Source organism: Protobothrops mucrosquamatus, unplaced genomic scaffold (genome assembly GCF_001527695.2).
Source record: "Protobothrops mucrosquamatus isolate PMUCROS unplaced genomic scaffold, P.Mucros_1.0 scaffold1093, whole genome shotgun sequence".
NCBI classification, from domain to species: Eukaryota; Metazoa; Chordata; class Lepidosauria; order Squamata; family Viperidae; genus Protobothrops; species Protobothrops mucrosquamatus.
The window spans coordinates 129176-142238 of NW_015387317.1; positions in this window are offsets into that span (position 1 = coordinate 129176).

The window sequence follows — 13063 nt, forward strand, 5'->3', positions numbered from 1 at the left end:
GGTACTGCTTATATGACAAAGCAGCAGCCAGCTGAGGAGAAAGGGTGCTAATTGGGGCATGAACTGCTACAATACTGCCCTATCACAAGTTTGCATCACCCTCCTAGCTCTTACTCCTAGAAGAGCACTGCCAGAAAACGATCACAACTGGAGTCTCTTGTGTGCAAAAATTGCTCTGTCCTGGTGACAGATCCATAAATCTCATACTGGCCATCTACCCGAAATAAAGGAATCCAAAGGAGTTGGGCTTGTATGCCCTTTGCTGAGCCTAGAACATTCTCCCCCTCCTTTAAGAAGAAAAGATTGGCTCATTTCCCACTGGCAGGAATATCAGAGCAGAGTGTCCATCCATTTCTGAGTCCCAGGAGCCTCAATAAGTTGAAAGTTCTAGAGGTAAACTATTCCAGCCCTGTCTGCCTTATCAGGAAATAGGAGCTCAGTGCCAATAGATGCAGTGGTTGAAATGTTGGGACTTACTACTGCTTTAGTTTTGCCCTGGTCATTTGCTTCTCTACCTGTCCTATCTTAAAAAGTGGTTATGAAGGGGGGAAGCATCTAAAAAAAATATTTCCCATAAATAACATGATTATTATGGACACCCTCAGTGTCCAGCATTGTGGTTAATGCATGGCATCAAGTTTAATGAAGATATTTTGAGGATGTCCTTCAGTGTTGATCTTACATTGACCCATGTTTCAAAAGTCATTCTTGGTCTTTCTGTTTTGCAGCCTGGAAAATGCATTGGGTGTGCAATCTGCCAGTAGTACTGTTGGCACCGCAGAGCACAGAACCTGTATCCAAACCCAGCACCTGTTTGAGAACTGGCAATCAGAAAATCCCCTAGGCATCACATAGGTACTGTTGCATTTCCTGGGCTTTACTTTGTAGATGTATTTATTCACCCAAAGATCATATAATGCAAAAAAAAATGTTTTTTAAAAAAAACTATGATTTTTTAAAAAAAAACCAAATTGTAGAAGAAAGTATAAATATACAGATAAGCAATAAAACAGCCTAGGCTTGTTCTAATAGGTTCTGGTGCAATACAGTGAGGACAGAAAGCCTGCAATTCTTCTCGTGATTTCAGAGTGCTGGTTTGACAGCAAGAGGTCCTTGTGTTCTGCTTTCTATTAGATATAGGAGGAGTTCTAAAATCAGCATATGAAATCTTGTAGAAGAGGCAATACAGAAATGCATAGACTAGAGACTCAGTTTCTTCAATTTCTCATCATATATTCACTCTGAAATGGGAATGATGTTGTACATTCCTTCTAGAGGTTAGGCCACTGAAGTAAGCTAGGGAGAAAGCTCTACAATGCCTTAAGTATGTATAGATACTTTGATGGCGTGAACTCTTTTCTATTATTCTCCAATTCCTAAGTGTCTGAGACTCATAATTTATCTAGAGAAATTTCTAATGTCAGTTTCGATCCCGTCAATAACCAGTACTAGCAAAAATTGGCTTGAAAAGGCCCTAGCAACTACACTTCTAGATCTGGATCGTCTAGGCTGACCTGAAATTATCAAAGGGAATCAGAGCAGTTAAAAATTCCTAGCTAACTTTAGTTTTAGCCAATAACTGAGTTCATGAACACAGGATTTCCATTACCTTTACATCATGCAGATGGGTTAGAGCACGGGTGTCAAACTTGCGATGTCATATGACATGTCGTGACATATCGTGACTTTTTTTCCTACTGCCAGCAATGGGGTGAGCGCGGTTTTGGCGTGACGCATCCGGCCTGCGGGCCGCCAGTTTGACACCCCTGGTTAGAGGCACAACAAGGGATAAGATAGTTCCCCTTAAATGTAAGGTGCAAATGTGAGAATCATACAGCATATGCGAAATTGTGTTTAATTTAAATATCTTAATGGTTTCTTGCTGTATAACATCTTCCTCATGAACAGAAGAAACTCAACAGTGTCCCTGTATTTCTGCCTTTTCAGTAGTTCACCTATTTTCTTCATAATCTAGAGGAATGGACAGTCTGTCCAAGAGATTTAAACATCCTGATTTATTCTATTAGGTTTTCAGGTCTACATTAGTAATGTTTATGGTACCAGACTGTCTTCAAAAAAGTCATCATCTTGACTTTGGAGTAGCTGATGCTAGTGATAATATGCTACTAAAGCTCAACAACTTCTCTAGAGTTCAGCCAGTATAGTACAATGAATAGCCATGCCACCAGCATGCAGACCATAGTTATTATCTAGGCTGGATAATCTTAGGAAGACTATAGCTGAGTTTGCCACTTACCTTCAGAGCCTATCTTTAGGTATATAGTCAAAGACTTATTAAAAAAAAAAGAAAAGTAATATATTCTAATGACAATGCTTCTTCCAGGAGAGAAGAGGCAGCTTTGTAATCACAGCACCCTCAACTGAGTGCACAGCCTTGCCATCCCCTTCTCATTCAGAGAATTCCCATCTGCTCCAAGCCTAACCAGAATTTGAATTTGCAATGCATCCTAGAAGGCTCTCGGAATAGATTTGATCCCAATACAGATATCTGCTTCCAACATTAGGCTTTATTTGGGTTCTGCAAGTTTTCATTTGCACAAAATTTTGCCACTGCAGCAGAAAGAAGACATGAGCTCCTTGTTGGAACAAACCCTCACTATCAGAATAGAAGGAAGCCATGATCTGGTGTAATGAAACCACCAAACACCAACACCACCACCAATCGATCAGCCCAATTTGCAAAACTGAAGCTATGTCTAGTAATAGTCTTGGCTAAGAGTACTCCTGAACCAACATGCTGCTCTTATTTTAATAAAGTAGACCCTCTGGCCACTATCAACGTCATGTTTATCGTTGTCCTCTTTCCAAAGAGGCTTTGAAGAATTTATGCCTAGATCTGACATCTTTATATTCCCTTGAAAAACCAAAATAGCCATAGAATGGGCAATTTGTAGCTTCACACCACCCACCTAGCTTCATTCAGTAGTTGGAATAACCCAGCACATTTGGCTAAAGTATTGTTATCTAGTTTGTGGCTCAGCATGAATCCAGCCGGTGTGATCACTTCATGGTGATTTGTTCACACTTGGACAAGTGGATTAATTGAATGAATCATGAATAAGGGAACTATGAACAACCATCTGATCTTTGCTTATGTCCCTGCACCCAAATGGCACAAAACATCTCATCTCATCTCAAGTAGTGAGCTATGTTTTAGACTCAGAGGGCTCCTTTGGATGAAGTTTGATTATTATACCTGTTTGCTTTTTATAAATGCAGTAAGAGTCTATGGTGGGTGAAGATTAAGCAGAGCTGAAGCTCCCTCAATCATCCATACGAGCGAAAGAAGAGATAGGCCATAGGTCACCAAGCATGTCAGCATCAGAGATGAGTCATTTATATTCCTACTAGCTTCTTAACACAGGTATTGTTTTCCTTGAATATAAATAATTTCAGGGCTGGTAAACCTAATTTGTTTCAAGGTGTGTCTGAACATTTAAATGATATGTTTCATGGCTACAGCCACAATTAGAGGAAACTGCTTTTTTATGTGAAAAAGCAGGCCATATGGAGCAAATTTGCCTTGGTTGTTGCTGCTCCAGCTATTTTTTTCTATTGTACAGAAAATTAGAATGTAATAGAAATACAGTTGGTTTCACCCATTAATGCCATAATGTGGTTATGGTTTAATGTAAGCCTAAGAGATCTTGGCTGCAAGTGCTATTGTCATCTGGATTTTTGAACCCCAGATCTGGCAGCCTTATTGAATAGTTGAACCTGTCTATTGCAATATTAGTTTATTGACTAATATTCAGTTTGAACTGGGCCTCACAGTTAAAACAAGACACATTTTAGTGTAGTAGCAAATGTTTTTCTACAAGAGTACATTAAGTAAGTCTCTGAAGATTGCAGAGAGTATGATCATAATATAATCGCATTAGTACCGAAACAGGGCTGAAATTTTAGGCTTGATTTTTAAGGGTTTTTTTGGGGTAAAAGGGGAAGAAGTTGAAAGGAATCCAGTTAAGTGCCAAGTTCTGTTTTAATGGGTTTCTGTTTTGTGAATGGCCATTAATAAAGCAACTAATAACTTCTGGTTATCATCTGTCTCACTTTTAATATCTTTACCCTAAAACCTCTATGATTTAAAATGCCTTTACCCTCTTTGAAAGCAAGTAGGATAGATTTCATAATTAAAGAATACAATTATTTTACAAGAACTATGAGATACAAGTTAGCCCTTGATCTGTTTCACTTTATATCACCACCATTATTTCATTACTATGCCATGAATATGAGATTGAACAGAGCTGGGAGGGAAGAAAATGCAGTCAGCCTAACAGGAGACAAGGAAGCTGACAAGGCTGGTTTATAGTTCTGGCTAGAGATCAAAGAGGGAGAATCATCCCCTTCTCACTTCAGTCCCTCCCTCTGTCCTCACCCTTATCCAGCAAGATCCTCGTCGGAATTACCTGCTGCCTAAAATCAGGAATTCTCCACTGGTTCTGCTGGCATCTTGCCTTGGACAACAGATATTTGCAGAATCAAGTATGCAAGACCACCAAGTTCTAAGCTACAAACAGCAATTAATATTTTTGAAAAGGATGTAGATTTGGAATGGAAAGCCTAGCATCTAGAGGTTTTACAGAATGATAGATTAAAAGCTTTTACTGGAGGGAAGAAAGAGACTATATTAATAAGTAAATTTTCATCCCATTTCTTTTTTTTTTTAATAAAAGTTTTTGAAGGGCAAGCCATTATATCCCACTCAGAAAATCTCTGGTGCCTGGACAAGATTGAGGAGGAATGTTGGTACACTGATACTGCAGGCTAAAACTATTTTCACCATAATAGAATTCAATACAACTTGTCCTCACAGAAAATATAGCACAGGAAAATTGCAATAAACAACATGGCCGTCATAAAACAAGTCTGCAAAATGTCTGCAATAAAGGCAGTCATTGCCCGTGAACTATGGATTGGCAATGGTGCTCTGATTAGTGAACCAGAGGCTGCAGAGAGGGGAAGAAAGCTAATATAGAGTAATTACAACGCTAAAAAGAAATTCACAGTCAGCCAGATCGCAGAATGTTGGACAAGCACCATCCCTGCAGGATACTCTGGTTAATAATTGTCTCTTTGTCTCCTGCCCTAGCCCAATGACAGAAATCAAAAATGGATCTGTATTTTCTGGTTGTTCCTCAGCAATAGCCAGTGTCCAATTAACATTAGGAAAGCCTAGGATTTCCATAAACTTTTCCTTGGGGTGATATTCTTATCTATTATTTGTCAGAGGAAAACAAGAATTAGCCACCCTTCAGCTTTTCTCATGGTACAGAAGTGCAATAATATGCCATTTTATACTATTAAGAAAAATCTATTTCCCTCTTTTTCTCTCTTTTCCAATAAGCTTTTTTTTAATAAAGAGATGTTGCTATATTTTTCCTTAAAATATTCTCCACAAACAAAATTGCATGTTGCACAGCTATCCTTTGTGCTTCAGGATTTCCGCAAGGTTTATTTTTTGAATTAAACTTAATTCAAAATGGTGTCTTTTTAAATTTTTCTAAAACTGGGCTGAAAGGAGAATCTGAAATGGAAGGGCTAAAAATCCACCAGCTGGATAAACTAGGTGGGACCAGAAAGTTCAGTCTCACTGTTGGGCCTCTATCTTACAGTAATGCTTTGTTTTTTACTGGGGAATCCTTGAAACAAGAGTTGCATCAGTACTATTGGAGATTTAAATTATCCTTCCTCTCTCAGCCTGTGACACCTCCCTAAGACTCTATTGCACCTCCCTAAGACTGTATGGTCTCATTTTCAAAACTCAAAAGAAATCACTGAATATAGCTACACATTTTTGTTCCAAGTTCCAGACGAATTTAGCTAGCTATTAAGGTCAACTCCCACTTGGCAAACAAAGGGCTAAAAATTGTCTTTGTGACGCTTGGCTTCCGTTGAAAGGTATGTCATTTAAGCAACCATGATCAGGAAGAAGAATGTCGGCAACAAGAGATACTGATATTTAGATACTTAAGATTTTGCAATAATGAAACAACTACGAACATGTCTTATCATTTGGGAGTTGTAGACTCTAACACCGGGACAGACTTCTCTGTCTCCCATCTTCCCCATTCTTTTCCCTTCAAGAGGGACAAACCCTGACCTGCAGCAAATGAGGAAAGTCCATCCCACACCCGCTCAGTCTGTGCAAGGCTAAGATAAAACTTCTGCATCCGTTCTTTTCTTGCAAACTCCCTTCCTGCTACTGATTAATAAGACAGCACAGTTCATGCATAACCCCAACTTTGCAAGGCTCCTGGGCCTTGAAGATTCACAGATATCTGGCTTTGATCAGGTGTTCCTGTTTAAACCAGAACAAAGCTGCCAACCCACAAATTCCAATATCAGATCTCAGGTAGAAAAATGAGGAAGTTCTCTCCCCACATACCACCTTCCTATCAGCAGCTAAACTCAGGCAGAAAGTTCCAAGACGGCATCTCATCTGAGCTAGAGTGGGAAAGAAACATAAGGAATTGTGTTGACATTTAACACAAGCAATACATCCTTGTTTGGACATATCTGGCTTGAGAGGCTGTCCTAAGGAATTATTTGAGTCCCAACATCAACCTATTGATACATTTTATTACTAATTACTGCGTTTATATTTCACCTTTCCTCTTCAGAGCTTAAGGTAGCATATGGAATATCCCTGCCTTCCACATTATCCTAACGATAACCCTGTGAAGTAGAATGGGCTGTGAGAGAATGACCAACCCAAAGTCAAATTCTGTAGTAGAAAGGATGTGGGGAAAGGATGAGCTAGCAAGGTGGAGGGAAAGTGTATGGCATCCAGACAGGTCATTTTGAAAATACCTACTAAGTGAAACCAACCAGCTGGCAAGGAAAATGGACTGCCCACAATTTCTTATAACAAAAGGGTGAGAGAAATAAATTCACAATTTAAACTTTAGGGAGCTCTTTTAGAAAACCAAGCACTTACCTTCCTGTCAAAGCATCATATTCCTAGAGTGGCCTTTCTCAGTGAGCGAGGCCTCAGAGCTCATCCTATCATTTCCTTAACTGTAAACCCTGGTAATTTTCTTTATACAACAGGCCTTCACAACGTTACCTTTGTTTCATCCCCAGCCCTTACCTGAGGAAACTTAAAGTTGTCTTCAGCTGTGAAATTTTAGTTTTTCCTTTTCTCCCAACACAATTTTTGCCATTTATGCAATTGAGCACACTTTATTGACCATGTGGCTAATGACACATTGGGATTGGAATCTGCCTGATTCTTCTGGTCACTTTAGGCTGCTGCAAATATGATCCCTCACCTCTGGTGCTGGGCACTTGCCTCCATGACCATTTTGACTAGGCTGCAAGAGAAATGAGGCATCAAACTTCCATGGAGGCATCTGCCCATGTAATGGCTGACTTTGCTTTCCAAAGATCTGCTAGAACTGCTGTTTCCTTGCCACATTATTTGAGAGAATTCACTCATTATATTGGTTGCTTCCATGTATGGCCTTCCTGGGTAACTGTTGTAGACTCAGCCTGAAGGAGGAGCATAACACGAAGACATGCTTATTGTAAGAATGGTTGCCTGCTTTACAAGAAATAGGGGCCCCAAGAAATGGGGAAGCAAATGTTTTATAGAAATTGAGAGTTACAAGACAGGATATCCTAGGGATCTGATTTGCTGGCCAATTTACTGAAGCTAGGCTTCAGTTCCTATACTTGGGTTTACTTGTATTGTTAGGCAAAGTGGGCTTTTCAAGAGGGCAGCAGTGCTAAGAAACTTCATTGTTAAAGATGATGAGACTTTGAGGTGTGATTGAGGATGGAATACTTGGGGTTTCTTATGTCACAGTTCCATTATAAGGGCTGCCCTTAGGATGTGCTGTGAGCTGGTGAGGAGGCTTTTATTCTTTGGTTTAGATGGAGTCACAGGGGAGAGTTAATAATAATAATAATAGTAGTAGTAGTAGTAGTAGTAGTAGTAGTAGTAGTAGTAGTAGTAAAGTTGGAAGGTACCTTGAAGGTCATCTAGTCCAACCCCCTGCTCAGGCAGGAAACCCTATACCATTTCGGACAAATGGCTGTCCAGTCTCTTCTTTAAAACTTCCAGTGTTGGAGCATTCAGCGCTTCTGGAGGCAGGTTGTTCCACTGGTTAATTGTTCTCACTGTCAGGAAGTTTCTCCTTAGTTCTAGGTTGCTTCTCTCTTTGGTTAGCTTCCACCCGTTGCTTCTTGTCCTGCCTTCAGGCGCTTTGGACAATAGCTTGACTCCCTCTTCTTTATGGCAGCCTCTGTCTGGGGACAGAGGGGATCAATTTAGTGCTGATAGGATTAGGCAAAGTTATGAACCGAGTTTGACCCAGATCATATCTGAAAGGAGGGAAAAGAGTGAAACTTCCATTTTGTTTGTTAGATTTATTTTTTTCACACTATACCTGATATTGTATCAAGTGCTTTTCGGATACAGATTTAGCGCCTACCTATCTATCCCTATCCCAGTTAAGGAGACTGACTGGTAACACTTTGTGAGAGTGGAAGCCAAATCAAAGGAACTCACCAGTTATTTTCCATAACTTTTCCCGCCTTAAAATGGTAAGCACAACACGTCTTGGAAGCTTCCCCCTTTCCCCAATGCAAGGAGTGCCCTCTGCTGACGTGCAAAGACTAGGGCCTCCAGGACTAGAAATACAGGTAGTCCTCGGCTTACGATCACAATTGGGGCCAGAGTTCTTAAGTCTTGCCCGATTTTTTTGCGGTGGTTGTTAAGTGAATCATGCAGTTGTTAAGTGAATCTGGCTCCCCCCACTGACTTTGCAAAGCAGAAGCTGGCTGAGAAGGGCACAAATGGTGATCGTCATTTGTGGGGGGACAATGCAACTGTCATAAATACCTGCCAGTTGACAAGTACCCACACTTTGATCACATGATCTTGGGGATGCTGCGATGATCGAAAGTACAAGGACCGGTTGTAAGTCACTTTTTTCCCCCAGTAGTATTGTAACTTCTAATGTTCACTAAATGAACGGTTGTAAGTCAAAGACTACCTGTAAGGCTCTTGTCCCTTCACCTCCAGCAGATACCCCTGGGTCTATTAGTTTGCAGTGGCATCATGCTGATTTTTATGCTTTTATGATGAATAGCTTGGCGTCACTTTCTGAATCCAGGGGTATGTAAACAAACAGATAAATGAATAAATAAAGAATATAAAAATAGGATATTCAGACTCATGTCAACTTAAAATAAAGGCATGCCGGTCTTTGTGTTCACCACAGCCATTGAGAAGATAGTCATTACTTGGCAACGTTTGATTATTACAGAAATTACCTTCCACCTTTGGAAGCCATTGGCTGAATTTCTGCAATAGAATTGTCACTGCCTTTCCAATTGTATGTGGCAATATAGGAAGTACCATATGGATTTTATTCTGTCCTGCAGAAAGAGCTCTGCTCAAGATGCTAAAATGGCTTGGTCATATTTGATAGGTTACTGCAGGATATTCTCTTTAAAGCTTATCCCTCCTCTTATAGCTGGAAATGAATAGAAAAAGGTGGCCACATTGATAATATAGTGCCAATAAGTCTTCTCTCCCAAGAATGAAAGTTCACAGTCCACTGGCTTGTCTAATGATACTTCCAAAATTGAGCCCAATCCTTAAGAACTGATTACAGCTTAAGCCCCAACTCACATTAAGCCTTCAAATAATATTTGGTAGGCATATAATGCCACAGCTTAATAACTTCTCTAATTTCAGACTGTTGACCTGGTAGTCCTAGCACCAATGAACAAACACAGGCCTGTGCCTGCTGGAGGAATCCAGCTATTCTACCCTGGCATTCTGCTTCTGATGGCGTGCTGGCTACGCCCTTTTCTTGTGCTTGGAAAGGTAACATTATCAAACAGCTGCTTGAAATATCTTAGGCCACCCAGTAGTTGCTAAGCTACATCTGCAAGTCTCACAGGACAAGTTGGAGCAGTTCATGCTAACAGAGTTAGCAACACCTCTGTGGGTGGTTCACAGACAGCGTTCAACCCAGTTCTTCCCTCGTCACTCCCAACTTGCGTCAGAAGGAAGATGAGGTTGGGGTTGTTTCATGTAGGTCATGTTTCCTCCATGGCAGGTTTAGAAAGAGAGTCATCTCGTATGCATAATGAACTGCAGTGATTAATTGATCGTTGCTAGTTCTGAGCAAGGAAGAGATCACTCCCTTGCTATGCCATTATAGGACTGAGAAGAGCAAATTTAGAATTTCTTTATATAAGGACCTGGAGGTAGGAAACTGAAAACAGATCTTGAATGTCTGAATGAAAATTCCAGCTCCACTGTGACTTTCTTAGCTGTCTTCTATGGTTCTCTCCGCATGTTGCCTGAGCACATAGAAGGGGAGAGCAGAATTGTGCCCATCAGCTCCATCTGCAAACCCCTTTGTAGGCAGTGGGTGTCTCTTTCTACCTTTTGCTACAGGCACAAGGNATTTTTGAACCCCAGATCTGGCAGCCTTATTGAATAGTTGAACCTGTCTATTGCAATATTAGTTTATTGACTAATATTCAGTTTGAACTGGGCCTCACAGTTAAAACAAGACACATTTTAGTGTAGTAGCAAATGTTTTTCTACAAGAGTACATTAAGTAAGTCTCTGAAGATTGCAGAGAGTATGATCATAATATAATAGCATTAGTACCGAAACAGGGCTGAAATTTTAGGCTTGATTTTTAAGGGGTTTTTTTGGGGTAGAAGGGGAAGAAGTTGAAAGGAATCCAGTTAAGTGCCAAGTTCTGTTTTAATGGCTTTCTGTTTTGTGAATGGCCATTAATAAAGCAACTAATAACTTCTGGTTATCATCTGTCTCACTTTTAACATCTTCACCCTAAAACCTCTATGATTTAAAATGCCTTTACCCTCTTTGAAAGCAAGTAGGATAGATTTCATAATTAAAGAATACAATTATTTTACAAGAACTATGAGATACAAGTTAGCCCTTGATCTGTTTCACTTTATATCACCACCATTATTTCATTACTATGCCATGAATATGAGATTGAACAGAGCTGGGAGGGAAGAAAATGCAGTCAGCCTAACAGGAGACAAGGAAGCTGACAAGGCTGGTTTATAGTTCTGGCTAGAGATCAAAGAGGGAGAATCATCCCCTTCTCACTTCAGTCCCTCCCTCTGTTCTCACCCTTATCCAGCAAGATCCTCATTGGAATTACCTGCTGCCTAAAATCAGGAATTCTCCACTGGTTCTGCTGGCATCTTGCCTTGGACAACAGATATTTGCAGAATCAAGTATGCAAGACCACCAAGTTCTAAGCTACAAACAGCAATTAATATTTTTGAAAAGGATGTAGATTTGGAATGGAAAGCCTAGCATCTAGAGGTTTTACAGAATGATAGATTAAAAGCTTTTACTGGAGGGAAGAAAGAGACTATATTAATAAGTAAATTTTCATCCCATTTCTTTTTTTTTTTAATAAAGGTTTTTGAAGGGCAAGCAATTATATCCCACTCAGAAAATCTCTGGTGCCTGGACAAGATTGAGAAGGAATGTTGGTACACTGATACTGCAGGCTAAAACTATTTTCACCATAATAGAATTCAATACAACTTGTCCTCACAGAAAATATAGCACAGGAAAATTGCAATAAACAACATGGCCGTCATAAAACAAGTCTGCAAAATGTCTGCAATAAAGGCAGTCATTGCCCGAGAACTATGGATTGGCAATGGTGCTCTGATTAGTGAACCAGAGGCTGCAGAGAGGGGAAGAAAGCTAATATAGAGTGATTACAACGCTAAAAAGAAATTCACAGTCAGCCAGATCGCAGAATGTTGGACAAGCACCATCCCTGCAGGATACTCTGATTAATAATTGTCTCTTTGTCTCCTGCTCTAGCCCAATGACAGAGATCAAAAATGGATCTGTATTTTCTGGTTGTTCCTCAGCAATAGCCAGTGTCCAACTAACATTAGGAAAGCCTAGGATTTCCATAAACTTTTCCTTGGGGTGATATTCTTATCTATTATTTGTCAGAGGAAAACAAGAAATAGCCAGTCTTCAGCTTTTCTCATGGTACAGAAGTGCAATAATATGCCATTTTATACTATTAAGAAAAATCTATTTCCCTCTTTTTCTCTCTTTTCCAATAAACTTTTTTTTAATAAAGAGATGTTGCTATATTTTCCTTAAAATATTCTCCACAAACAAAATTGCATGTTGCACAGCTATCCTTTGTGCTTCAGGATTTCCGCAAGGTTTATTTTTTGAATTAAACTTAATTCATAATGGTGTCTTTTTAAATTTTTCTAAAACTGGGCTGAAAGGAGAATCTGAAATGGAAGGGCTAAAAAATCCACCAGCTGGATAAACTAGGTGGGACCAGAAAGTTCAGTCTCACTGCTGGGCCTCTATCTTACAGTAATGCTTTGTTTTTTACTGGGGAATCCTTGAAACAAGAGTTGCATCAGTACTATTGGAGATTTAAATTATCCTTCCTCTCTCAGCCTGTGACACCTCCCTAAGACTCTATTGCACCTCCCTAAGACTGTATGGTCTCATTTTCAAAACTCAAAAGAAATCACTGAATATAGCTACACATTTTTTTTCCAAGTTCCAGACGAATTTAGCTAGCTATTAAGGTCAACTCCCACTTGGCAAACAAAGGGCTAAAAATTGTCTCTGTGACGCTTGGCTTCCGTTGAAAGGTATGTCATTTAAGCAACCATGATCAGGAAGAAGAATGTCGGCAACAAGAGATACTGATATTTAGATACTTAAGATTTTGCAATAATGAAACAACTACGAACATGATGGCCCGTTGCCTGGAGGCCGTAAGGGTCTGGATGGGGAGGAACAGACTCAGACTCAACCCTTCCAAGACCGAGTGGCTGTGGATGCCAGCGCCTCGGCATAGTCAGCTGATCCCATTGCTGACTATAGGGGGCGAAACCCTGGCCCCCTCAGAGAGGGCACGCAACTTGGGAGTCCTCCTGGACTCACGGCTGACATTGGAAGATCACTTGTCGGCCGTGACCAGGGGGGCGTTTTATCAGGTTCGCCTGATACACCAGTTGCGACCTTTTC